The following is a 27,402-nucleotide window of genomic DNA, read 5'->3' on the forward strand; positions in this document are numbered from 1 at the left end:
TCTCCCTGGTCCTGCACCATCTCTTTGGTTGTGCATCAGATTGTGATTCACAGGGGTTTTCGTTAACTGGTTTTCAGAAGTAGAATGCCAGGCTCTTCTTCATCGCTCATCTTAGTCTGGACACATCACAGAAACAGGTTCAGTCTCATAGCCGCACCCAACCAAGCTTCCCCATTTCAGTATCATAGCAACACAGAATCAGTTCAGTACCTCAGCAATAACCAAGCATCCCCCTGACAAATAAGTGTTGGATGCACATGAGTTTCATTGTCTTGGACTCAAACCCAGATCTCCCACATGGAAAAGGAGAATTCTACAACTGAACCACCAATTTACCCTCAGAATATAATATGTATCCAGTAAATGGTTATTAAGAATGTGGCTGCCAGGAAAATCCAGCAATTTCCTGCCAATGCTTAACACTAATATCTTCCCCCACACACTAGAAGGCTGCAGAGGAATGACTTTCTCCATGCCAGCCCTGGTATCTAGACAAGGGACCCAAACACTGAGCCACTGAGCCCCAGCAGGCTGGGGAGCAATGTCAAATTGGATGAGGTCAATCCTGGTTGAGTTAGTTTCCCTAAGCTCGCAGGGCAGTTTAGCATGTCCACAGCTGTGTTCTGAATAGCCATGCGATTACCACCGAGAGAAATTCTACATGTTTTCACACCCCATGCTAGTCGTTGCAGCCATCATTGAGTACAGTTCATGCTCATCACTATCTAGAACTCACGGTGACGCTGTGGGTGAGCCATTGGGCAGGTAACCTCAAGGTTGGCAGTTCAAAGGCACCAGTTGTTCTCTGAGAGGAAGGTGAGACGATCTGCTCCTGTCAAGATTTAGCCTGAGGAATTTTATATAGGGTCACAGTGAGTCAGGATCAACTCAATGGTGTGGGTTTGGTTTATTAGACCCACCATCAGATCATATTTAATGTATTTATTAACATGTATATTTGCCACAAATCCAATGTCTTTTATTTTTATCACTGCATTTCAATACAATTTGTGCCTTTGTGATTCTGTATTTCATTGGAGGTATTGGGAATATTATTCTGGGGAGTGGGCAGGTGTTCCATAGCCTTTCCTAAATGCCAAAAGAATCCATGGGGTTGCAATGGTTAAGACCCTCTAATAGAGTTTATCAAAGAGCCCTGGAGGCACAATGGTTAAGTGCTCAGCTGCTATCCAAAAGGTTGAAGGTTTGAACCCACCAGTGGCTCTGTTCTTGGAAGAAAAACCAGGCAACTCATTCTTGTAAAGATTACAGCATAGAGAAGCCTAGAGCAGTGGTTCTCAAACTTCCTAATGCCACAACCCTTTCATACAGTTCCTCATGTTGTGGTGACCTCCACAACCATAAAAATATTCTCATTGCTGCTTCATAACTGTAACTTTGTTACAGTCACCCTGTGCAAGGGTCCCACAGGTTGAGAACCATTGGTCTAGAGAGCTCTGCACTGATGCATTGAGTCACTATGAGTTGGACTGGACTAGAAGGTTCCTAACAAAAACACCAACAATCCTTTTTTACCATGACCTTGTTAACTCAAAAAGATTAATAAGCAAATTCACAAATGAGGACATCCAGTTGCCCCTCCAAACTGGAGAAGCATAAGTTAAATGGTGACCCTGACCCCACGGTGTCCTCCAGCTGGTGCCATGATGCCTTTATTCCTTCTGCCTCTCAGTTCTGTGGAGAAGGGGAAAGGGAGGGAAAGAAAAAGAAAGAAATGAAAAGATAATTTTCCCAGCTTCTTCACATCACTGAATTGAACTTTACTTTTAGTAAAATTATTATGAAATGGAAATGGTGCTTTCACTATTTTGCTTTTAGGTGATATTCAGAGACATGGTGCTGGTCATTATTTGAGCCGGGGAGGTTAGTGTGCAGATTTTCTGAATATGGTTGAGCCAGCATGCCCCCTTCCAGGCCTAGCATTTCCCTGGGCTATGAGAAGTTATAGACAGTCTACCCTCTTCTTCCTCTGACTTCGCTGCAAACCATGGACACACTGGTTCTGACTTGACCTGGCTCCAGTACAGAAAAAAATATCCTCCTTGCATAATTGTAGTGCTTGCATTGGAAGGCACCCAGAGACAAATCTCTCATCTGGTGGCATAATGGGTTATGTGTTGGGCTATTAACTGCAAGGTCAGCAGTTGGAATTCACCAGTCGCTCCTTTGGAGAAAGATGAGTCTTTCTTCTCCCATAAAGAGTTATAGCCTTAGATGAGTATAAAAACTCAAAATGCATTGGCAGAGATTCCACAGAGAATAAGCCTCCATTAAATCCCCTGGGACCATTCACCAAGGATGGGATTAAACCCTGCTCACCGTCAGTACATCAGAAAGTGTATTGTTGCAGATATGATTAGGTTAAAAATTAACATCTTATCATTTGTCTTTACTCTTAACACATTTTTCATTTGTTCTTTTTTAATTTTCTGCTTTCCTTTTTATTGAAAAAAGTAACTAATATCACTAAACAAGTAGAGAATTTGTTAAATGAAAATCTAATCGGTTATGTAAACTTTCACTGAAAACATAACACACTTTTATTTTTACAAAGAGTTATAGCCTTGGAAACCCAGGAAGCCGGAGTATTTTCTCTCGATTGGATTGTTATGCACCCAATGGCAATGAGTGTTGTTGGATTTTGTTTCTTTATTGTTTTCTGTAGCTATGGTGGGGTATAGGGTTTATGTGTTGGGCTGCTGAACGCAATGTCTGAAATGGCAAATTTGAAATCCCCAGCCACTCCAAGGGAGAAAGATGAGGCTTTCTACTCCCCTAAAGAGTTCCAGTCTCAGAGCAGCCAGTCCACAAAAAGAACAACATGGCTGGCCCCACTATGAGACATGATGCCCCTCAGTGACCAAGGGTGATACAGGGGACAGCACTGGAGACACAGTGTGCGAATTGCACCTAACCTGATTCCACCACACCGAGGCAAAATGTGGTGGAGTGCAGTGGAACAGCAAGGGAATGGAGTGGCAAGGTCCCCAGGGAATGCTGAAAGTGGACTTTGGGGCCAGGTTGTGGTGCCTCAACAGACTGGATTGGAAAACACTCCTAAGGTCCAACAAATCATCCTTGAACTAACTACAAGCTCTTCTTTCTTGATGTGTTTTGTTTTGTTCTTTGTCAGTGGTTTGTTTTTGTTGTTTTGTTGTCTGGTTCTATACTGTTGCTTTGTTTTCCTCTGTCTTGTTTTTGTGCATGGTAGTGGCTCCACAGGTCTCTCTAAATAAGACAGGCTGGATGAACTATCTGGAAGAAAAACAACAGGACCGACAGTTCCGGGGGCACTTGGGATAGGGGGAGGTGCGGGGGGGTAAGGAAGTGGTGTTAACAAACACAGGGACAAGGGAACAACATGGGACTCAAAATGGTAGTGAGGGGAAGTGGCAGGCCTGGTATGGAATGATCAAGGGTAAGGTTACGTAAAGAAGAGGTATAGCTGTAACCCAGGTGGGGACGGAGCATAGTAGTGGGAGAGGAGGAAAGTCAAGGGAGATGGAGGAAAGAGCTAGGAGTCAAAGTGCATTTATAGAAGTCTAGACAAAGACATGTACATGCAAATATAAATATCATACAGTTTCCTTTGTAGTGGTAGACCCCCAATCATAAAATTATATTCTTTGCTACTTCGTAACTCTCATTTTGTTACAAGTTATGGATAGTGCCACCCTGTAAAGGGTTCGTCTAAGTCCCAAAGGGGTCACGACCCACATGGTGAGAACCGCTGCTCTAAATTTAGAGGAGTTTCTCATAAGGTCTATTTCACCATACTGTTAGAAGCTCAAGTGCATTTGTTGTTGTTGTTAGGTGCCGTCGAGTGGGTATGTCTCATAGCAACTCTACGCACAATATAATGAAACGCCGCCCTGTCCTGTGACATCCTCACAGTGGTTCTATGCTTGCGCTCATTGTTGCAATCACTGTGCTAATGCATCTTGTTGGGGACCGCCTCCCTTTTCCTGCCCTTTCATACCAAGATTTGGGACTTCCTCTAGAGCAGTGGTTCTCAACTTTCCTTATGCCGTGATATTTTCATATCGATTCTCATTTAGTGGTGACCCCCCCAACCATAAAAATGATTTCATTGCAGCTTCATAACTGTAATTTTGTTACTGTTATGAGTCACGACACCCCTGTGAAATTTTCATTCCATACCCACAAAGGGGTCGCGACACACAGGTGAAGATCCCCTGCTCTAAACTAAGAGGAGATTCTCTTAAGATAGAATTCAGCATACTGGTAGATGCACAAGTTCTGTTGTTATTGGTGTTAGGTACCATCGAGTGGGTTTTGGCTCATAGTAACTCTATGCACAATATAATGAAATGCTTTCCCATCCTATGCCATCCTCACAGTGGTTCTTTTGCCTGTGCTCATTGTTGCAGCCACTGTGCTAATCCAACTTTTGGGTAGCTGCCTCTTTTCTGTGGCCTTTCAACTGTACCAAGACTTGTGTCTTCCTCTAGGGCAGTGGTTGTCAAATTTCCTAATGCCATGACCCTTTCACACAGTTCCTCATGTAGTGGTGACCCCCATCATAACATTATTGTTACTTCGTAACTGTAATTTTCCTACAGTTATGAATCATTTCACACCTGTGAAAGGGTCATTCGATCGCCAAAAGTGGTCGCAAACCACAGGATAAAAACCGCTGGTCTAAACTAAGAGGAGTTTCTCTTAATATCTACTTCACCCTATTGTCAGAAGCACAAATCCTATAGTTATTGTTAGATTCTGTTGTGTAGCTTTCGACGCCTAGCAACTCTAAGCACAATATGATGGAAAGGTTTCCTCTCCTGCGCCATCCTCCCAGTGGTTCTTTTGCTTGTGCGGATTGTTGCAGCCACTGTTGTATTCCACCGTGCTGTGGGCTGCCTCTTTTTGCTGCCCTTCTACTGAACCTAGATGTATGTCTCCCTCTAGGGCAGTGGTTCCCAACCTTCCTAATGCCATGACTCTTTCACACCATTTCTCATGTACTAGTGACCCCCCCCAATCATAAAATTATTTTCCTTGTTACACCATAACTATAAATTTGCTATTGTTATGAATCAGGTCACCCATGTGAAATGCTCATTGTTCCCTCCTAAGACGTTGTGACCCACAGTTAGAGAACTATTACTCTACACTAAGAGTTTCTTTTAAAGTCTTCTTCAGCATATTGTTAGAGGCACAAATCCTGTTGTTTGGTGCCTTCGAATGGGTTTAGGCTCATGCCAACTCTATGCACCATGTAATGAAATGCTTTCCCGTCCTGTGCCTTCCATACAGTGGTTCCTTTGCTCACACTCATTTTTGCAGCCACTGTGCTAATCCATCTTGTTGGGCACTGCCTCTCTTTTCCTGCCCTTCTGTACCGAGATATGTGTCTTCCTCTAGAGCAGTGGTTCTCAACTTTCCAAATGCCACAACCACTTTACACCATTCCTCATGTAGTGGTGACATCCAACCATAAAATATTTGCATTGCTACATCATCATTGTAATTTTGCTTCTGTTATGGATCAGGCCACCCATGTGAAAGGTTCGTTAGTCTCCTCAAAGGCGTCTCGACACACAGTTGGAGAACCAATGGTCTAAACGAATAGGAGTTTCTCGTAAGGTCTACTTCAGAATATTCTTAGAAGCCCAAGTTCTTTTTATTATTGTTTGGTGCCTTTGAGTGTGTGTTGGCTCATAGCAACTGTATGCACAATATAATGAAACTCGGCCCCATCTCGTGCCATCTCACTGTGGTCCTTTGCTTGCGCTCACTGCTGCATCTATTCCATCTTGTAGGGGCTGCCTGACTTTTGCAGCCCTTCTGCTGTACCAACATTTGTGTCTTCCTCTAGGACAATGTTTCTCATACATCCTAATTCTGCGGCCCTTTCGTACAGTTCCCAATGTAGTGGTGGACCCCAAACATAAAATTATAAAATTATATTCATTGATATTTCATAACTGTACTTTTGCTACTGTTATGAATCAGGCCATCACTGTGAAGGGGTGTTTCGAAACACCCCCCACCTGAAAGTGTTCACGACCCAATGTTGAGAACCCTGCTGTAAACTAAAAAGAGTTGCTCTTAAGATTTACTTCAGCATATTGTTAAACACACAAGCCCTGTTGTTATTGTTGTTAAGTTCCGCGGAGGGGGTTTTGGCTCATCGCATCTCTATGCACAATATCATGAAATGCTTCCCAGACCTGTGCCATCCTGACAGTGGTTGTTTGCTAGTGCTCATTGTTGGAGCCATATTGGGGGGGGGCTGGCTATTTTTTGTTGCCCTTCTGCTCTACCAAGATTTATGTCTTCCTTTAGGGCAGTGGTTCTCAACCTTCCTAATGCCACAACATTTTCATACCGTTCCTCATATAGTGCTGACTGCCAAATCATAAAATTATTTTCATTGCAACTTTGTAACTCTAATTTTTCTACTGTTATGACTGGGTGACCACTATGAAAGGTTCATTCATCCCCCAACAGGGCTCGTGACCCAAAAGTTGAGAACCGCTGCACTAAACTAATAGAAGTTTCTCTTAAGGTCTATTTCAGCACATTATAAGAAACACAAGTCCTGTTGTTTTGTTGTCAGGTGCAGTCGAGTGGGTTCTGACTCATAGCAACTCTATGCTCCATATAATGTAACGCTGCCCCATCTTATGCCATCCTCACAGTGTTCCCTTAGCTTGAGCTCATTGCTGCAGCCACTATGCTATTCCATCTATTTGGGGGCTGACTCTATATTGTGGCCCTTCAACTGTATCAAGACTTGTGTCTTCCTGTAGGACTGTGGTTTTCAGCAATCCTAATGCCACGACCCTTTCATACAGTGCCTCGTGTAGTAATGACCCCCCAACCAAAAAAATTATACTGTTGCTACTTCATAACTGTAATTTTGCTACTGTTACGTATCGGCCCACGCCTATGGGAGGGTCATTTGAACACCCCCAAAGGATTTACCACTCACAAGTTGAGAACGGCTGCTCTAAACTAAGAGCAGTTTCTCTCAAGGTTTAGTTGAGCATACTGTTAGATGTATGATTCCTCCTGTTATTGATGTTCGGGCTGTGGAGAGGTTTTCGGCTCATAGCAACCCTGTGCACAATATAATACAGGCCTGCCCAGACTTGCATCATCCTCACAGTGGTTCTTTGCTTGCGCTCATTGTTGCAGCCACCGTGCAAATCCGTCTTGTAGGGACTTCCTCTCTTCTGCTGCCCTTCTACTGTATTTGCGTCTTCCTCTAGGACAGTGTTTCTCACCTTTCCTATTTCTATGACCTTTCCATACACTTCCCAATGTGTAGTGGTGGTCCCCAAAGCATTAAGGTTTTTTTCTACTGTTTTTCCATAACTGTAATTTTGCAAGTCTTATGAATCTAGTCACCCTGTGAAAGGGTTGTTAACCAACCAAAGTGGTCACAAATCACAGGTTGAGAACCGCTGTTCTAAATTAAGAGCAGTTTCTCCTGTGGTCTAGCTCAGTATATTATTACACGCACGAGTGCTGTTCTTATTGTTGTTAGGGGCTGTCGAGTGGGTTTGGCTCATAGTTGGCTCATAACAACTCTATGCACAGTATCATGAAACACTGTTCCATCCTCTAATACCCTCACACTTTTCTTTTGCTTTCGCTCATTGTTGCAGTCTCTGTGCTAATCCATCTTTTGGGGGACTGCCTCTCATTTGCTGACCTTCTACTCTACCCAGATTTGTGTCTTCCTCTAGGGCAGTGGTTCTCAAACTTCCTAATGCACGACTCTCTCACACCATTCCTCATGTATTGGTGACCCCCCCAATCATAAAATTACTTTCCTTGTTACTTTATAACTAAAATTATGCTACTGTTATGAATCAGGCCACCATGTGATATAGTCATTCTCTCCCCCACCCCCCAAAAGGCATCACGACCCACAGTTTGAGAACTGCTATTCTACACTAAGAGGAGTTTCTTTTTAAGGTATGTTTCAGCATATTGTTAGAAGCACAAATCCTGTTCTTGTTTTTGGCTGCCTTCGAGTGGGTTTTGGCTCATACGAACTCTATGCACAATGGAATGAAACGTTGTCCTGCCCTGTGGATCCTCACAGTGGTTCTTCTGTTTGCGCTCATTGTTGCGGCCACTGTGGTAATCCATCTTGTTAGGGACTACCTCTCTTTTCCTGCCCTTCCGTACCAAGATTTGTGTCTTCCTCAAGAATAGTGGTTCTCAACTTTCTGAATGCCACTACTATTTCATACCAGTCATCATTTAGTGGTGACACCCCAACCATAAAATATTTTCATTGCTACATCATAACTGTAATTTCGCTTCTGTTATGGATCAGGCCACCCATGTGAAAGGTTCATTAGTCTTCTAAAGGCACTGTGACACAGTTTGAGAACCACTGGTCTAAACTAAGGGGAGTTTCTCTTAAGGTCTACTTCAGCATATTCATAGAAGCACAGTCCTGTTGTTTTTGTTTGGTGCCTTTGAGTGTGTGCTGGCTCATAGCAACTCTATACACAAGATAATGAAACGTGACCCCGTCTCGTGCCAACCTCACAGTGGTTATTTTGCTTGTTGTCATTGTTGCAGCCATGGGCTAATCCAACTTTTGGGGGGCTCCCTCTCTTTTGCTGCCCCTCTACTGCCCTTTCATTCATTTTCTCAGGTAGTGATGAACCCCCAATCATAAAATTATTTTCATTGCTACTTCGTAACTTTAATTTTGCTACAGTTATGAATCAGGCCTCCACTGTGAAAGGGTCATTTGACCCCCCCAAAGGGCTAGCGACCCACAGGTTGAGAACCACTGCTCTATACTAAGAGGAGTTTCTCTTAGGATCTACAGCACCATATTGTGAAAAGCATGAGTCCTACAGTGATTGTTGTTAGGTGTTGCCCAGTGGGTTTCAACTCTCAGCAACTCTACTCACAAGATAATGAAACGCTGCCCCGTCCTGTGCCATCCTCACAGTGGTTTCTTGTCTGCACTCATTGTTGCAGCCACTGCGCTAATCTATCATCTGGGGGTCTGCCTCTCATTTTCTGCCTTTCTGCTCTGCCAAGATTTCTGTCTTGCTCGAGGACAGTGGCTCTCAACCTTCCTATAATGCCACAGGCCTTTTATACCACTCCTCATGTAGTGGGTACAATCCCAGTCATAAATTTATCTTCATTGCTACTTCATAACTGTAATGAAGCTACTGCTATGAATTGGGCGACCCCTGTGCAAGGGTAGTTCATCACCCTAATGGAATCGTGACCCACAGGTTGAGAATTTCTGCTCCAAACTATGAAGAATGTCTCTTAAGATATATTTCAGCACATTGTTAGAAGCAAAAGTCCTGTGGTTATTGTATTTAGGTGCCTTCAAGTGGGTTTTGGCTCATAGCAACTCTATGCAAAATATAACGAAACGCTCCCCCATCCTGTGCATTCCTCACAGTGGTTCTTTGCTTGCGCTGGTTGTTTCAGCCACTGAGCTATTCCAACTTGGAGGGGCTGCCTCTCCTTTGCTGCCCTTCTACTCTACCAACATTTGTGTCTTCCTCTCGGACAGTGGTTCTCAATCTTCCTAATTCCACGACCCTTTCATGCAGTTCCCAATATAGTGGTGGACCCCCAGTCATACAAAATTTTCGCTGATATTTCATTACTGTAATTTTGCTAATCTTATGAATCAGGCAACCCTTGTGAAAGGGTCATTCAACCCACTCACTCCCCAAAAGGGTTCGTGATTCATAGGTTGAGAACCCTGCTCTAAACTAAGAGGATTTCTCTTAAGATCTACATCAGCATATTGTTAGAAGCTCAAGTCCTTTTTGTGTTGCTGTTAGTTGCCATCGAGTGGGTTTTGACTCTCAGCAACTCTATGCACAAGATAATGAAACGCTGCCCCGTCCTGTGCCGTCCTCACAGTGGTTTGTTGATGGCACTCATTGTTGCAGCCACTGAGCTATTCCATCTTGTAGGGTCTGCCTCTCACTTGCTGCCCTTCTGCAGTACCACGTTTTGTGTATTCCTCTTGGGCAGTGTTTCTGAACCTTCTTAATGGCATGGCTCCTTTATACAATTCTTAATGTTTTGGTGATCCTCCAACAGTAATTTTTTTAATTGTTACTCCATTACTGTGATTTTTCTACTGTTATGAATTGGGCAACACCTGTGAGAGGCTCGTCTGAAACCCCATAGGGGTCGCGACCCACAAGTTAAGAACCACTACTCTAAATTTAGAGGAGTTTCTCTTAAGATCTTGTTCAGCATATTGTTAGAAGTACACGTCCTGTAGTTATTGTCGTTAAGTTCCGTCGAGTGGGTTTTGACTCTTAGCAACTCTATGCACAATATAATGAAACGCTGCCCTGTCCTGTGCCACCCTCACCGTGCTTGTGTGCTTGGCCTCAGTGTTGCAGCCACTGTGCTAATCCAACTTGTTGGAGACTGCCGCTCTCTTCCTTCCCATCTGTACCAAATTTGTGTCTTGCCCTAGAGAAGTGGTTCTTAACCTTCCTAATGCCACTACCCTTTCATATCGATTCTCATTTAGTGGGGACCAGCAACCATAAAATTATTTTCATTGGTACTTTGTCACTGTAATTGTACTACAGTTATGAATTGGGCCACCCCTGTGAAAGGGTCATTCTACCCTCCCAAGGGGCGCGACCCACAGGTTGAGAACTGCTGCTCTAAAGTTAAAGGACTTTCTCTTAAGTCCTACTTCACCATATTGTTAGAAGCACAAGTCCTGTAGTTATTTTTGTTGAGTGCTGTTGAGTGGGTTTCTGGTCACAAGAACTCTATGCACAATATAATGAAATGCTGCCCAGTCCAATGCCATGCTCAGAGTTGTTCATTTGCTTGTGCTCATTGTTGCAGCCACTGGGTTAATCAATCTTGTAGGGGCTGCCTCTCCTTTGCTGCCCTTCTACTCTACCAAGAATTCTGTCTTCCTCTAGGGAAGTGGTTCTCAACCTTCCTAATGCCACGACTCTTTCATACCATTCCTCATGTAGTGGTGACTGCCAAATCATGAAATTATTTTCATTGCTACATCATAACTCTAATTTTTCCACTTTAATGAACGGCCCACTGCCATGAAAGGGTCATTCGTTCCCCAAAAGGGGTCACAACCCTCAGTTTGAGGACCGCTGCGCTAAACTAATAGGAGATTCTCTTAAGGTCTACTTAGGTACATTGTTAGAAAAACAAGTCCTATTTTTTTCTTGTGGATTTTGACACATAGCAACTCTATGTCAATATAATGAAACACTGTCCCGTCTTGTGCCATCCTTGCAGTGTTTCTTTGGCTTGTGTTTATTGTTGCAGCCACTGTGCTATCCCATCTATATTGGGGCTGACTCTATTTTGTTGCCCTTCAACTGTATCAAGAATTGAGTCTTCCTCTTGGACAGTGGTTTTCAACATTCTTACTCACGACCCTTTCATCCAGTTCCTCATGTAGTCATGACCAACCAACCATAAAATTATTTTTGTTGCTACATCATAGCTGTAATTTTGCTACTGCTATAATTAAGGCCACCCCATGAAAGGGCTGTTTGACCCCCAAAGTAGACACGACCCACAGGTCGAGAGCCGCTGCTCTAAACGAAGGGGAGATTCTCTTAAGGTCTTCTTCAGCATATTGTTAGAAGCACAAGTCCTGTTGTTATTGTTGTTGGGTGCAGTCGAGTGGGTTTGGCTCATAGCCACTCTCTGCACATTATAATGAAACTCTGGGGGTCTTAAAGGCTTGAAGGCAAACAGGCTGAAATCTAGCTCAGAAGCAACAAAGCCCACAGAGAAGAAGCACACAAGCCTAAGTGAACACGAGGTGTTGAAGGGATCAGGTAGCAGACACCAAAGAACAAAAACCATTATTGTGTGATCACCTTCCCCACATAAACGCTGAAGATGAATGTGTGCATAAGTAAGTGTGGTGAAGAAGGCTGATGGTGCCCGGCTATCAAGCGATATAGCGTCCCGGGTCTTAAAGGCTTGAAAGTAAACAAGCAGGCCCAGAAGCAACAAAGCCCACATGGAAGCATCACACCAACATGTGTGATCATGAAGTGCTGAGGGGACCAGTTTTCAAGCAACAAAGGCGGGAGTGGGGATTATATCATCGTGAATGAGGGGAGTGCATGACGGGGGACCAATGCCCACCTGTAGACAACTGGACATCCCTTGTGGAGGGGTAGTGGGAAGGAGATGAGTCACTCAGGGTTCAGTGTAGCAATAATGAAACCCACAACCTTCCTCTAGTTATTAAACACTTCCTCCCCCCACCTCTCATGATCCCAATTCTACCTTGCAAACCTGGTTAGACCAGAAGATACACAGCGGTACAGATGGGAACTGGAAACACAGGGAATCCAGGACAGATGAACCCCCCAGGACCAGCAGTGAGAGTGGCGATACTGGGAGGGAAGTGGGTGTAGAAATGGGAAACCGATCACAAAGATCTACATATAACTTCCTCCCTGGGAGATGGGCAACAGAAAATTGGGTGAAGGGAGACGCCGCGCAGTGTAAGATAAGAGGAAATAATAATTTATAAATTATTAAGGGTTCATGAAGGAAGAGGAGCAGGGTGAGAGGGGGAGAGGGGAAAGGGGAAATGAGCTGATTCCAGGAACCCAAGAGGAAAGCAAATTTTGAGAATGATGAAGGCAACGAATGTATAAGTGTGCTTTACACAATTGGTGTATGTATGGATTGTGATGAGTTGTATGAGCCCCAATAAAATGATTTTAAAAAAGAAAAAGAAAGAAATGTCTATAAATGAATGAAGGCAACATATGTACAAAATGCCTGATGCAATCAATATGGATTGCAACAAAAGTTGTAAGAGTCTCCAATAAACGATTTTTAATAAAAATGTATATATAATAAATATTTTCCTAACTTATATAAATGATTAATAAGAATAAAATTAAGCAGCCTGGGGTTTTTTATAGGAAAAAATAATGATAAAAGAACAAATGAGAGATTCAGCAGGAAGCAATGGATAGGAAAATATTATAAGGAAAGTTTTCTCTTATATGGAATGTACATTCTCTTACATGACAACAATCAGAATATGCCGTAAGAACCTCAGACCAAATACTAGAATAAAATAGAGGAAAAAAATTCCCAACCCTTCAATAAAATGCTATATGCTTTCGATGATTTTCACAAAAGGTCAAATTCTTTAACAAAATATTTTGTTCATTGAAATTTTTAATTATGCATAAATTTATGTCTACTTGCATTACATCTCATAAAAAGGCATAAGAATTGTTTTTTCACTATCTAAAACTAAATAGAAGATAGTGAAGGTGAAAAAATAGCTTTCGTGAATGTTGCTTTGAAATACAAATGGCATTGTCCTTAGAAATTATAATGATTTAATTTTTAAAAATCATTTTATTAGGGGCACATACAACTCTTATCAAAATCCATACATACATCAGTTGTGTAAAGCACATCCGTACATTCATTGCCCTCATCATTCTCAAAACATTTGCTCTCCACTTAAGGCCCTGGCATCATGTCCTCATTTTTCTCCGCCCTCCCTGTTCCCCCCTCACTCATGAACCCTTGATTATTTGTCAGATCTTACATATTTTGTCTCCCTTCACCCACTTTTCCGTTGTCCATCCCCCAGGGAGGAAGTTATACGTAGATCCTTGTAACTGAGGTCTCAGAGCAGCTGGGTGTGATGCAGGGGAAGCTCTGGAAGCAGCTGCAGACACTGCGGGAGTTGGCAGCCCAACAGTGAGGGTCACTGCATCCGTGGGTACCAGAAACCTGGCTGGGGTTGCTTATTCCCCTAGATGCTACCCCTGCCTTGAAGAGAACCGTGACAGAGGCCATGTTGACATTGTCAGGAAAAGATGAGTCCTTCACTGTTTCCTCTTCCCACAAACTTTTGAGGAGAGCCTGCAGGGCAGGGGCTCAGCTCCCTGGCTCCAGTCAAATGCCCTTCCCCACAGCCACACCCTCGCCAGCCCCAACTCCCCATGCCCTGGGTTTGCTTCTTGAATCCAGAGGAGCAGCCTGGGCAAAGACCATGAAGAACCTTGTCCTTCAGGCAGCCCCTTTGATTGGGTCCCTTGACCTCCAGAGTGTGGACACATGTACACTAACTGTTGGGGGACTCAGGCTGTCACCACAGGGGCCAGGATCTGAAGAGGATGCTGGCACTGCAGGGCTTCCTGAGGGAAGCCGAGGACTTGCAGAGCTGGCTGAGCAGCCAGCAGCAGGTGGCCAGAGGAGAGAGGACTATGAGCACACCCTAGTGAGGAAGGGGCTAGGGGCAAGGAAGGTGCCCTGGAGCCGAATGAAGACGGGTAGTGGAGGGGGGCTGCATGCACAAGGGGCTGATGGGGAACATCAGTCTGGACTGAGGACAGCTGTGGCTTCCTATTCCCCTCTCTGCGTAGAGGGGCAAGTTCTGTGGCTGTTCAGTCCTGCCCTGCCCAGTCACTCACTGAGGTGTCTCACAGCCCACCAGCCAGGGCCCCCTGTGACCCCTCTCCTCTCTTCTCAGCTCCTCTTAACCAAGTTTGCAATGTTTCTGCACCAAGTGAAGATGGGTGGCCACCAGGGGGCAGCCTGCCCCACTAGCGGAGAGCCTGCTGGAGTGGCGGCCCAGCACTGCCCCCAGGGCCCAGCAGTGGTGACAGGACCTACAGTGAGTACCAGCAACCTGGAGCAGGGGTGAGTTTGGGAGGAGGTGCTGGGCATGGGATGAAGAGGCTTCCAGGGAGACCCTTGCTGTGCTGCGGCTCTGCCAAACCACTGTCTCTGGAGAGGACCCGAGTTCAGGGAACCCAGGGCAGCCCCTGCTGTCTGCGGCCTGTGGAGTAGGCAAAGCTGGGTCGGTTCATCAGGGAGCCTGGTCACAAAGCCCACTTAGCAGGGTCACTTTCCCAAGCCACGGGCTCACTGCACCTGCAGGGGCGTTCTGGGAAGAGTTGAGCTGGGCTGAGGATGCCCTGCACAGCCCCAGGCTGACCCAGGTCACAGTACAAGCTACTGCGTTTCCAGCCCAGATGGAGCTTAGGCGAGATCCCAATTTGCCCATGATCCTAGCCCAGAGGCTGGCCCAGAGTTCAGGGGCCCGGCATTTGCTGCATGCAAGAACCATGGAGGGGTGCAGCTTCTACCTTTGAAGGGTGTGCAGTCTCCTCCAAACACACAGCATGCCTGGGTGGCACACAACGTGGCTACCTGCCGTGTGCTGGGCTTTAGAATGACCCCACCTGCTGACTCATGGGGATCCTCCAGAGGGTTTGCAAGTCAGTAAATCTTTCCAGGAGCAGGGAACCTCTTATTTATCCTGAGGAGCAGTTAGTGGGACTGAACCAGGCAACAGCCCAACACTTCCCAAGCAGGCCTCCTAGAGCATCGTTAGAGCAAGGGGTAAACTGCTAGTGATAATGGGCTCCTGGGAGGAGAGTTTGCAGAAAGGCCTAAAGCGCCGAGCAAGATCTCAGGACGGTGGCCCGTTGGGAGCTTAGGACAAATTCTAAACCCAGCCAGGAAGCTGATGGGTTGACCAGACAGAAGCTGAGGGGGAGGAATGAGCATGCTGGGATAACTGCTGACCCCCGCCTGGGGGCAGGGCTGCCTGGTTGGAGCTGTGGGAGCTGACTCAGGCCAGACCCCACCTGCTCTGAGACGCTGAGGCCACCCTCAAAGTTCACAGCCAACTGTCTCACGTGCTCGTCCGTATCCAGGTGGGTGCCTGGGGGAGGGGGTGGCTTCTGCAAGTGCTGCCACCCCAGGCCCAGAGTCCCACACTCAATGCTCAGGCCCTTGGCCACCATGCTATCTCAGGAGAAAGCCACAAGCCTCCCAGATGCTGTGTCCCACTGGGTGGAGGCCCCCCTGAGGAGACATGGATCGCACCAATGAATCACACAATCTGCCTCTGACAACTTGAGGCCTCCTCACCCCCCACTATCATCACCCCAGTGCCGCTTCCCACTCTGGACTAGAGTGAATAGGTATTAGCAAGAGATAAAACTCACGACACATGGAACCCAGGAACAGGAATGGGAATAGAGATACCAAAAGGGTAGGGGGAAGGGAGGTAGAGGATGGGAGGAACGGGAACCGATAGCAATGAATGACATATAACCACACACCCCTCGCAGGGAGAGGAGCAACAGAAACCTGAGGATAAAAGAGACAATGGTCGATGTGAGATATGAAAATAATAACAATCTATAATCTACCAAGGAACCATGATTGGGGGAGGAGGAAAAAAAGAGGAGCTGATCCCAAGGGCTCAATAGAAAGTAAATGTCTAGAAAAGAATGATGGCAATATACGTATGACTATGTCAGATACAATTGGTGTATGGATTGTAACAAGAGTTGTAAGAGCCCCCAATAAAATAAATAAATTTAAATTTAAAAAAAAACACCAAAAACCTCCATCTGCACAGTGAGGCAGTGAAGGGACAAGAGTCCTGAGTCCCTCGGCTCTCACACAAGGCCACCAAAGGCTACCTCTAAGTGGGGGTCTGGAAAAGTTGTGGATGGGTGGGCAAAGCTATCAAGCGGCCCATGAGGGACTTCATTGGCCCTGGAGAACTGGGTGGGAAGGAGGGGTGGCGGGCAGAGCTGAGGCCGAGTAGACACTTGGTAAGGCTGTGGGATTGAGCGGCAGAGACATGGAGGTTTGGACATGAGTGTTGGTGGACTCAGGCCGGCTGTGACGCTGCCTCGGTACCAGGTCCCCTCACCCCGTGCTCTCCCGTGCTCTCCCAGGCTCCAGGTGCAAGACTATGCCTCCTGGGCAGCCAGTGTGCAGTGAGATTTGCAGGTGGTGGAGGAGCCCCAAGACCCCGGCAGTGGAGCCCAAAGCTTCAGTGTCCACCAAGAGCTGCGGGCCAAGCTGGAGGCCCAGAAGGAGCTGCACCAGTGCGCCACCCAGCGGGGACAGCAGGTGCTCCAGGCTACAGGGCCGTCCGCCGTGGAGGTCGGCTCCCCTTTCTGGCCCTCCCCCAGCCCACTGGACCACCGCACCCTGGCCCCACAGGGCCAAGCACCTTTCTTTTCTATTTTTTTAATCATTTTATTGGGGGCTCGTGCAATTCTTATCACAATTCATACATACATGCATTGTGTCAAGAACATATGTACAGGCTCTTCCTCTAACTGTAGCGGCCTGAGGTGACCTGCTAAAATGGTTCGCTACTCATTTGATCCAGAAAACCCTACAAAATCCTGAAAATACAGAGGGTCGAATCTCCGGGTCCACTTCAAAAACACCCGTGAAACTGCCCGGGCCATCAAAGGCATGCACATCTGGAAAGCCACCAAATACTTGAAAGACGTCACTCTGCATAAGCAGTGTGTGCCTTTCCGACGGGACAATGATGGTGTTGGTAGATGTGCCCAGGCCAAACAGTGGGGTGGGACCCAGAGTTGGTAGCCCAAAAAGAGTGCTGAATTTTTGGTTCACATGCTTAAAAATGCAGAAAGTCATGCTGAACTTAAGGGTTTAGATGTGGATTCTCAGGTCATCGAGCACATCCAGGTGAACAAAGCCCCCAAGATGCACCACCGGACTTACAGAGCTCTTGGCTAGATTAATCCACACAGGAGCTCCCCCTGCCACATTGAAATGATCCTGACTGAGAAGGAACAAATCGTTCCCAAGCCAGAAGAGGAGGTTGCACTGAAGAAAAAGATTTCCCAGAAGAAACTGAAGAAGCAAAAACTCATGGCTTGGGAATAAATTAAGCTTAAATAATAAAAGGTTTTTTTTTTTTTAAAGAACATATGTACATTTGTTGCCACCATCATTCTCAAAACATTTGCCTTCTACTTGAGCCCTTAATATCTGCTGTTCATTTTCCCCCTCCCTCCCCATTCCCCCCTACCTCACGAAACCTTCATCATTCATAAATTAATATTATTTTATCATATGTTGCACTGTCCAAAGTCTCCCCCTTCCTTCTTCTCTGCTGTCCCTCCCCCAGGGAGGAGGCTATTTGTAGATTCTTGTAATCAATTTCCCCTTTCCACCCCACATTCTCTCCACCCTCCAGGCATCGCCACTCTCACCACTGGTCCTGAAGGAGTCATCTGTCCTGCGTTCCCTGTGTTTCCAGTTCCTATCTGTACCTATGTACACCCTCTTATCTAGCCAGATTTGTAAGGTAGAATTGGGATCATGAGAGTGGGGGGAGGAAGCATTTTAGAACTAGAGGAAAGTTATATGTTTCATCGTTGCTACTCTGCACCCTGACTGGCTCATCTCCTCCCTACAACCCTTCAGTAAAGGGTGTCCGGTTGGCTACCAATGGGCTTTGAGTCTCCACTCTGCACTCACCCACATTTTCAATGATATGATTTTTTGTTCTTTGATTCTTGATACCTCATGATCCCTTCGACAGCTCGTGGTCACACAGGCTGGTGTGTTTCTTCCATGTGGGCTTTGTTGCTTCTGAACTAGGTGGCCACTTGTTTATCTTTGAGCCTTAAAGATCCCAGATGCTATATCTTTTGACAGCCAGGCACCATCAGCTTTCTTCACCACATTTGCTTATGCACACGTTTGTCTTCACAGATCGTATCAGGAAGGTGGGCACCCACTGATACGATGTTTAGTTCTTTGATGTCTGATAACTGGTCCCTTCTACACCTCGTGGTCAGCTAGGCTGGTGGTCTTCTTCCATGTGGGCTTTGATACTTCTCAGCTAGATGGCCGCTTATTTATCTTCAAGCCTTTAACACCCCAGACGCTATATCTTTTGATAGCCGGGCACCGTCAACTTCCTTCACCACATTTGCTTATGCACACATTTTTCTTCAGCAATCGTGTCGGGAAGGTGTGAATCCTGGAATGCCAATTTAATAGAACAACGTGCTCTTGCATTGAGTAAGTGCTTGAGTGGAGGCCCAATGTCCATCTGCTGCCTTAGTACTAAACCTATAAATATATGCACATAGATCTGTTTTCCTACACTCATATAAATATATTTACATATGTACATTACAGTCTTTGGACCTCTATAAATACCCTTTGTCACCTAGTTCTCTCCTCTATTTCCTTTTACTTTCCTCTTGTCCCACTATCATGCTCAGCCTTCATTTGGGTTTCAGTAATTTCTCTCGGTTACCTTGCCCTTGCTGAATCCCTACCAGACCACTCACACCCTCCTTGCTACTGATTTTGGATAACTTATTGCTCCCCTGTCCCTGGGTTGGTCAGCACTACCCCTTTGCCCCCTTCTCTCCCACTCCCCTATTCCCCCGGAACTATTGGTCCCCTTGTTTTCTCCTCCAAACTATTCATGCAGTCTATCGTATCTAGATAGGTCTGTAGAGATAATAATATGCACCAAAAATCAAGTCATTGCAAGATAGGCAATGAGTGAGAACACAGCAATGACAACAAAAAGGAAACCAATTACCCATAGAAGAATAAATTAATTTTGGAAGGCAAATGCTTTGAAAATGATGAGGGCAAAGAATGTACAGATGTTCTTTATACAACTGATGTAAGTATGGATTGTGATAAGAGTTGTATGAGTCCCTAATAAAATGCTTTTTTAAGAATAAAATAAAAGAAAAAAATTTTAAAGAAAGAAAAACCTATTCATAGATGAAGGTCTGATTTTTAATCTCTAGGTGTGTCCTTCAGTCAGGTCCAATGGGGTACCATGCTTTGGCCCCAGAGTCTGTCCTTTGTACTACCTCAGGGGCTCCCTGATCTGCTCCCACGGTTGCTCTGCCACACACTTTTAGAGGTTTGCCTCAGTGTCATAGGATCAGTCTGGGCCAGTTCTAACCCTGAGTCTCCAGTGTTGTCCCACTTAGGGCCCTGGGCCATCAATGGACGGTGTGTCTCATAGTGGGATCAGCCACATTGTCCACTCTGTCCATTGGCTGTTCAGAGCCGGGATATCGTCCTCCAGGCTTGATGGGCCAGGATGTGCTCCACTCTCTCTTCCTCCCCCTTCTTTGCTCCCATTTGCTCTGATCAAGCATGCCCCTCTCTCCTAGATGCAGCTTCAGTGCTGTCCTCTGAAGTAAATTCTTCTTGGGGCAGGGGCAGTTGTCCACATAGCTGGTATGGGAGTCCAGCCCTCAGGCCCCTCCACTGGCTCCCCACTCCGTGCGGGCACACTGCATTCATCTGGCACTGGCTTTATATCTGGTTCCTCTTTCCCTGTGGAAACACAAACAATACCCTCCCCTTGGGTGGAACAGTCAGGCACCTTTTCTCTGGAGCTTCCCTCAGCACCACCTTCGGTTGTGTCCATGCCCATGCCCAGGTCCAGGAAAGGCTATGCGCCATGCAGGATGCTTGGGAGCAGGTCTTTCAGGCCTGGGAACGGAAGCAAGGGAGACGGCAGGCCATGCACCGCAAGCAGCTCTTCCTCAGACATTGTGGCATCTGGACAAGATCCTGCAGGCCCAGGAGACAGCTCCCCTCACCACACACAGACACACTGACCCCAGGAACTCCAGTCCTCCTGTAGTACCACCCCAATCCCCCTTGCTTCCTGGATCACTGGCTGCTATTCTGATACGGAGCTAGATAGTGTGTCTTCCCAAGTGGCCAAGGGGACACCTGAGCCTCAGGTCACTCAGGGCCATCTCCTCCCCACACCTGGCCCCGGCCAGCCAATCCCTACACGGTTTGGTTGGAAATTGATGGGGCTCCTCCCCACCTCGTCAGAAGTTGGCATGTTCCTAATGGCCCCCAGGTTGGAGTGCTCTTCTTCCTCAGGTTCCTTCCCCTCCTGCTCAGCACCCACCTCCCCACCCCAGCCGCAGGCCCCTTGATGCACCCCCAGAGAGCCCAGGCTGTAAACCAAGGTTCTGGCAGATGTTGCTGTCTAGGGTTCCCTTTGAACCACCATCTGTGCCCCCGATCCCCCCCCCCACACCTCTGTGTCACCTCCATGGCTGCCCCAGGTCTCCCAGGAAGCCAGTGCCCTGGAGGGCTCTGTGGAAGAGGTGGAGCGGTTGATCCAGAAGCATGGCACCTTCCAGAGGTGCTGAGCACACAGGACAGGGAGGTGATGGCCGGGACAGTCATGGGCGTGACCCTGAAAAGGCCGGGGTATCCAGACTGTTGGGGGTACACGGGTGAGGTGTGTATGCACACCGAACCTGTGCTGGTGGGTGAGGGATTACCAAGGAGCCAGGGGCTCCAATCCAGGGCTGGTGACCAAGCCGAGGTTCCCATGCACCCAGAAGTGCATGGGGATGGGTTAGGCCACACTCTGGGGACCACAGAGGGCATTTGGATCTGCCCATATCACATGGCCCCTGCTTCCTTCTGCCCAGGAGCCTGGCCAACCCTCAACTGCAGAGCTGTTAGTGAGAGTTAGAGACTTATAGTGAGGGCTATGGGCTGTGAGCCAGCCCCAGCAGGGGTACACTCGGTACTCAGGGCTGGTTCCACCTCCCACCTCCCACCTCCCACTACGCAGGAGGCTGCGCTGAGAGAGCAGACCAGGGTGCTGCCAGGCCCCTGGGTTCAGGGCCTGCTGGACACGATACGAGAGCGGCCGGCTTGAGTGGAAGCCCTGGGAGAAGGTCAGCGACACAAGCTTCACACCTCTCTGATTACTGCTGGCTTTCTCATGGCTGCTAGCCATGTCAGAGGGCACCCCACCTGAACCCCATTTTACCTTTACAAGTGACCTTCAGCCCCACTAGGGGCCAAGGGGCGGCCTGCGGTGGAACGGGATGTGGAGAGTTTAATGGCTTTTCCAGGGGCAAAGCTAGGACTGGAGCCCAGGGCCCTTGATTCTCAGACCCGTGTGGACACCTGTCATCCTGATGGGCAGAGTAGACAGGGCCCCAGGGGTGGGTGAGGGGCACCCTCCACATGAGAACCCACCCATGGCCCCTGCCCAGCCACTTCCTAGATCTGAATACTAATGGGCCTGGGCCCTGTCATCTTGGGTGAAAGAAAAATTATTGTGCTGTCCCTGAGCCTGGTCAGCATTTCACTCCTTGGCACAGCCCGAGGGGTAGACGGGGTCACCGCTTGGGGCCAAGGCAGTATGAACATCAGGGCACTCATGTCCCCACCATCACACAGGACGGCGACTGGATCCAGGGGTGGGGCCAGCAGCTGGAATAGCCTGTCCCTCTTGGGGACCACAAAGAGAAGCTGATGCGGTTTCAGAAACACCTGGCTTATGAGACAGAGACCCCATGGAAGGGAGGCAGGAAGGGAATTGACAGGAAGACCTGGGACCCCTGCTAGGTACTGGTTTTCCATCCAGCAGCCTTGTCCCCAACACCCGCAGTGTCACTGTGCAGACACTAATCAGACTCTGTCACCTGCCCGAGGCCAAGGCCAAGACCAGCCAGGAAGAAAGGATCGAAGAGAACCCTGGGCAGAAGGGCAGAGGCCAAGCCTGTAATGTGCCCATCCTCCACAGGGTGCCCTTGCTAGAGTCCTGGACCTTGGGAAGGATCTGGAGAGCATGGAGAGGCTGCTGCACAGACACGAGGCCTTGGAGCAGGAGATGGGCCTCCTCCAAGTTCAGGGGCAGGTATGCCACTGGGTCTAGCATCGGGGCCAGGCCAGGGGACCTCTTCTGTGGGACCCTGCAGAGGAAGAGCTGAGCCAGTATACTCCCATGCCAGGGGCCTCTTGAGCACAACCTGATCCCCTTCCTCAGCCTCCAGACATCCCCCATATCCCGGAGCAGAAGGCAGCCCTCCTCTGCCAGAGAAGCCTGGGGTCAGCCCGCAGCCTCGGCCACAGGTGCCAACAGTTTATGGACAGCTGGCAACAGCTCCAGAGCAGAGCCCAGAAGTGGTATGGACACCCTTTGGGTCCATTTCTTCACTCCTGGCCCCCTTCAGCAATCAAGTCCCATGCATCTCCTTGACTCCTTGTTTTAGGGTACAAAAGAGACCATCAGGACAAACAATGTAAAGAAAACATCGATCAAGTCTTAAAAGAGACCACGACCACACAATGACACAGACACATCATACGTGAAACAAATCCAGGGAGACTCATATGTGTGTAAGAAAGAGGTCTACTGGCGATATCTAAAACAGATGGAAATAGAGTTACCATATGACCCAGCAACCCCCCCCCCCCCACCTTACTGGGCAAGAAACAAACCAAGGTCAGACATCTGTGCTCCAAAGTTCATTGGCACAGTTCACAATTGCAAGGAATTGGAAACAACCCAAATTTCCATCACCTGACAATTGGATTAAAAAGCTGGGGTACCTCTACCAGCGGGGATCAACGATGTAATGTCACACCGGAAGTTCTCGGCGCCCCAGCATGGGTCTCTGGGCTTCCTGCCTCGGAAGCGCCGCAGCTGGCACGGCGGGAAGGTGAAGAGCTTCCCCAAGGATGACGCCTCCAAGCCGGTCCACCTGACGGCCTTCCTGGGCTACAAGGCCAGCATGACCCACATTGTGCGCGAGGTCGACAGGCCAGGCTCCAAGGTGAACAAGAAGGAAGTGGTGGAGGCCGTGACCATCATGGAGACCCCTCCCATGGTGGTGGTGGGCATCGTGGGCTATGTGGAGACACCTCGCGGCCTCCGGACCTTCAAGACGGTCTTTGCGGAACACATCAGTGACGACGAGTGCAAGCGGCGGTTCTACAAGAACTGGCACTAGTCGAAGAAGAAGGCTTTCACCAAGTACTGCAAGAAGTGGCAGGATGACAAGGGTAAGAAGCAGCTCGAGAAAGACTTTAGCAGCATGAAGAAGTCCTGCCCGGTCATGCGCGCCATCACCCACACCCAGACGCGCCTGCTCCCTCTGCGCCAGGAGAAGGCGCACCTGACGGAGATGCAGGTGAACGGGGGCTCCGTGGCTGAGAAGCTGGACTGGGCCCAAGAGAAGCTGGTGCCAGTGAACCAGGTGTTCGGCCAGGATGAAATGATCGACATCACGGGGGTGACCAAGGGCAAAGGCTACAAAGGGGTCACCAGTCGTTGGTACACCAAGAAGCTGCCCCGAAAGATCCACCGAGGGTTGCGCAAGGTGGCTTGTATCGGGGCCTGGCATCCCGCCCGTGTGGCCTTCTCGATGGCCCGCGCTGGGCAGAAAGGCTACCACCACTGCACAGAGATCAACAAGAAGATCTATAAGATTGGCCAGGGCTACCTCGTCAAGGACGGCAAGCTTATCAAGAACAACGCCTCCACCGACTACGATCTCTCTGACAAGAGCATCAACCCCCTGGGCGACTTTGTCCACTATGGGGAAGTGATCAATGATTTTGTCATGCTGAAGGGCGGCATGGTGGGCACCAAGAAGCGAGTGCTGACTCTGCACAAGTCCCTGCTGTTGCAGACCAAGCGCCGTGCCCTGGAGAAGATCGACCTCAAGTTCATCGACACCACCTCCAAGTTGGGCCATGGCCGTTTCCAGACCGTGGAAGAGAAAAAAGCTTTCATGGGACCACTCAAGAAAGACCGGATTGCCAAGGAGGAAGGCGCATAACAGATGGTACAGCTGGTGGGATCAGAATAATGACTTCTTTTTCAGTGGGGGAAAAAAACTGTGGTACATACATACAATGGAGTACTACGCATCGCTAAAAAGTAGTGATGAAAGTTTGAAGCACATCACTGCATGGGAAGAACTGGAGGAAAGCATGCTAAGCGAAGTAAACCAAGCACAAAAGGACAAGTACACATTGAGTCCACGGAGGTAAGCTTTAAAAAAAATGCAAAAGGGACATAGGGGAAAAGCTACTGTATGAACATTCCTGGGGTGAGGACCAGGTAATATGGCAGGGACCAGACCAAATTCAGGGATACACATGGTAGACAGATAAAAAAGAGGCGGGGAAAGGAAAAGTAATAATAATAATAAATAAATGGGTAGCGGGGTCACAGGGCACTAACCCGCCCAAGGGTGCCACCGTGAACCCGTATATCTCCGATCTGCCTGCCTCTGTGCCTTTGCCTGTGCTCACCCTTTCTCTACTTGGCTCGGTCCTACACCTGTTCTTTTGTGTCTGGCTTATGTCATTACCAGCAGCCCTGCTGGCGTAGTGGTTACGAATTGGACTGTGATCTGCAAGACCGGCAGTGCAAGTCCACCAGCTGCGCCTTGCGAGAAAGACGAAGCTTTCTATGTCTGTAAAAGAGTTACCATCCCCGGAACCCGTGGGGGCAGTTCCACTCTGCCCATTAGGGTTACCATGAGTCAGAGTTGACTGGATGGCAGTGAGTTGGGAATTTTATTTATTTCATTCCCAGCATGTCTTTTCAAGGTTCATTTGTGACCTGACATTTATCCCCCTATTTTAATGAAAGGACACCACTCCATTCTAGAACTCGAACTCACTGACTTGGTCCATCCATCTGTCCACGGACTCAAAGGCGGCTTCCACCTTTGGCTGTCGTAACTATAATGCAGTGATGTCCATAATTTAAAAGAAAACGTTTTGACATGATGTTTTTAGGGGACACAGTGAGACCAGAGCATTTGTCCCTGCCGGTGAAGGGACTGGAGGTCAATCCTTTTTTTTCCATTCTTTTTTAAGTGTCTCTATTCCCATCTACAAAAGATGGACCCCACTCAGGACTGTATATGGTTTCTCTCCTTGAAATAAAAAAAATCCATTGTTGTGCCCATTACATAGAGGGGGAACGAAGCTTACAAGCTAGTGCCAAAACCAACACCCACAAGGCTGGTGGCTGGAGGAGGTCTGTGTGCCCACTGTGGCTGGAGGAGGGACAGAGGGGCCTACAGGGGGGCCACTGGGCCTCAGAGACCTTCAAGGCGAGGCTACAGGAACTGCAGCAGCTCTGGGGCGAGCTGAGGGCCAACTGTAGGAGGAAAGAGACCACGCTCCAGGAGGCCTGCAAGGTGGGACTGTGCACGCCCTGGGCCAGGTTGGATGGGACCCCAGGTTGCCCAGTGCCCACTGCTCACCCCACGTCCTGCCCCAGGCCCTGCATACGGGGGGGCATCTGGGAGCTGGAGAGCTGGCTGCATACTGTGGAGGGGGAGCTGCGAGTCCCTGGCAGTGGATAGGACCTTCCTGGGGTGGATGAGCTCCAACTGGGGGCAAACAAGACTCGTTTCAAACACCAGCTCTGTCTCCTCTAAGGGCCCGTGTACAACTGCGACAACACAACAGTGGGTCCTGCTGGGTCCCCATTAGCATCTGGGAGGAAGGCTATTTATTACAGGGAATCCTACCTTTGTCCCTTGGTGTTAATTGCAGACTCACTGGGTGACGGATTGTATCTGGCACTGACACGCACCACATTTGCCGCAGCAAACACCAACACTTTGTCAAACTCCGTTTGGTATTGCTCCATCCCTCCATTATTCTCCCTAATGACAAAAATAATTAACACATTCATATAAAAGCACAGGATGAGGAAAGCTTTAATTTATGCATCTAGTTCAGGGTCATCCCTCTTATCAATATATGACAATCTAATGAGGCTTAATTAAAAAGTAGCAGTGAAGCAATTTAGGAAACTGAGGGATTGTCACGAGTCCTGGTTGTGACAGCATGTTCTGTGCACCATGGAAGATAACAGATTTGTCTTCTGTGGTATCTCATATCCATCATCCCCAAACTACCTGCTCTTAGGGGTAGAGAGAGCGAGCTTGTCTATGAAAAAAGTGCCTGGGTTTGGTAGCTGCTCACAGGATGGCAGGTGTAATGTATTATGAGAACTTAACAAGGCTCTGAGAAGATGGCTATTGGAAGGTCTGGCTGGAGGGCAAGGTCATGGCCCTGAAGGATTCAGGATCTAGAAGTCAAGTCAGAACTGGATGCCAGAGACTTTCTCAATCCAGCCCTCTTTGCCCCTCCCCTAAGGCCAATACATTTCTAAGGGTTATGGATTCTACTTCAGAATCTTTCTCAAACCCAGGGCCCTCTTCACCATTATTGTCTAGACCTGGTCACCTCTTGCCTTATAAATAAAAATATGGGTTTATTGTAAGTCTGGGTCTGTTAGGTTTGTCGGGTGGGAAATGTCTCGGGCCTTGGCTACACACTGGAAAGAAATTCACACCAAAGCCTGGTTGGTAATCCGAGTGGGTTTATATACATGAGAGGAGAAGGTTCCGGCGTTACACTAAACTGAACACGGGCACCCTCATCACACTGCACACCCAGCCCTGCTGAGTGGAAGGCAGAGAAGCAGCTGAAGGGAAGGGGCGGTGGTCTCCAGATTCCAGCCTTTTAAGGGCTTTCAGCTGGGAGGCGTCAATTAAGCTCTCCTGGCTTGGGCTTAGCCCGCATTGGCTTCCAAACTCCCGTAGGGGGCCCCCTAAGCATGGAGAGGAACAACCCCTTGTCTTGCTACCTAACCGGTCTACATTCCTGCATGGCTACATTGAGATGGAACTAGCCCCTTTAGACAGCCTGTGTGGTTCACCAGGAGACACGGGCCCCAGTGTTCCCTGTGACCACCTTAAACCT

The 27,402-nt window shown here is 48.0% G+C and overlaps 1 long non-coding RNA gene across 1 annotated transcript; it reads right to left on the reverse strand.

The window, feature by feature from the left end:
* Window positions 1-26,298, reverse strand: LOC142436720 (uncharacterized). Its single transcript, XR_012782086.1, has 3 exons — window positions 26,160-26,298; window positions 737-847; window positions 1-116 (listed from the first exon to the last, which is right to left on the reverse strand). It is a non-coding gene; the product is annotated as an uncharacterized LOC142436720 (long non-coding RNA).
* Window positions 26,299-27,402: the final 1,104 nt, after the last annotated feature.

Source organism: Tenrec ecaudatus, unplaced genomic scaffold, assembly GCF_050624435.1.
Source record: "Tenrec ecaudatus isolate mTenEca1 unplaced genomic scaffold, mTenEca1.hap1 Scaffold_548, whole genome shotgun sequence".
NCBI classification, from domain to species: Eukaryota; Metazoa; Chordata; class Mammalia; order Afrosoricida; family Tenrecidae; genus Tenrec; species Tenrec ecaudatus.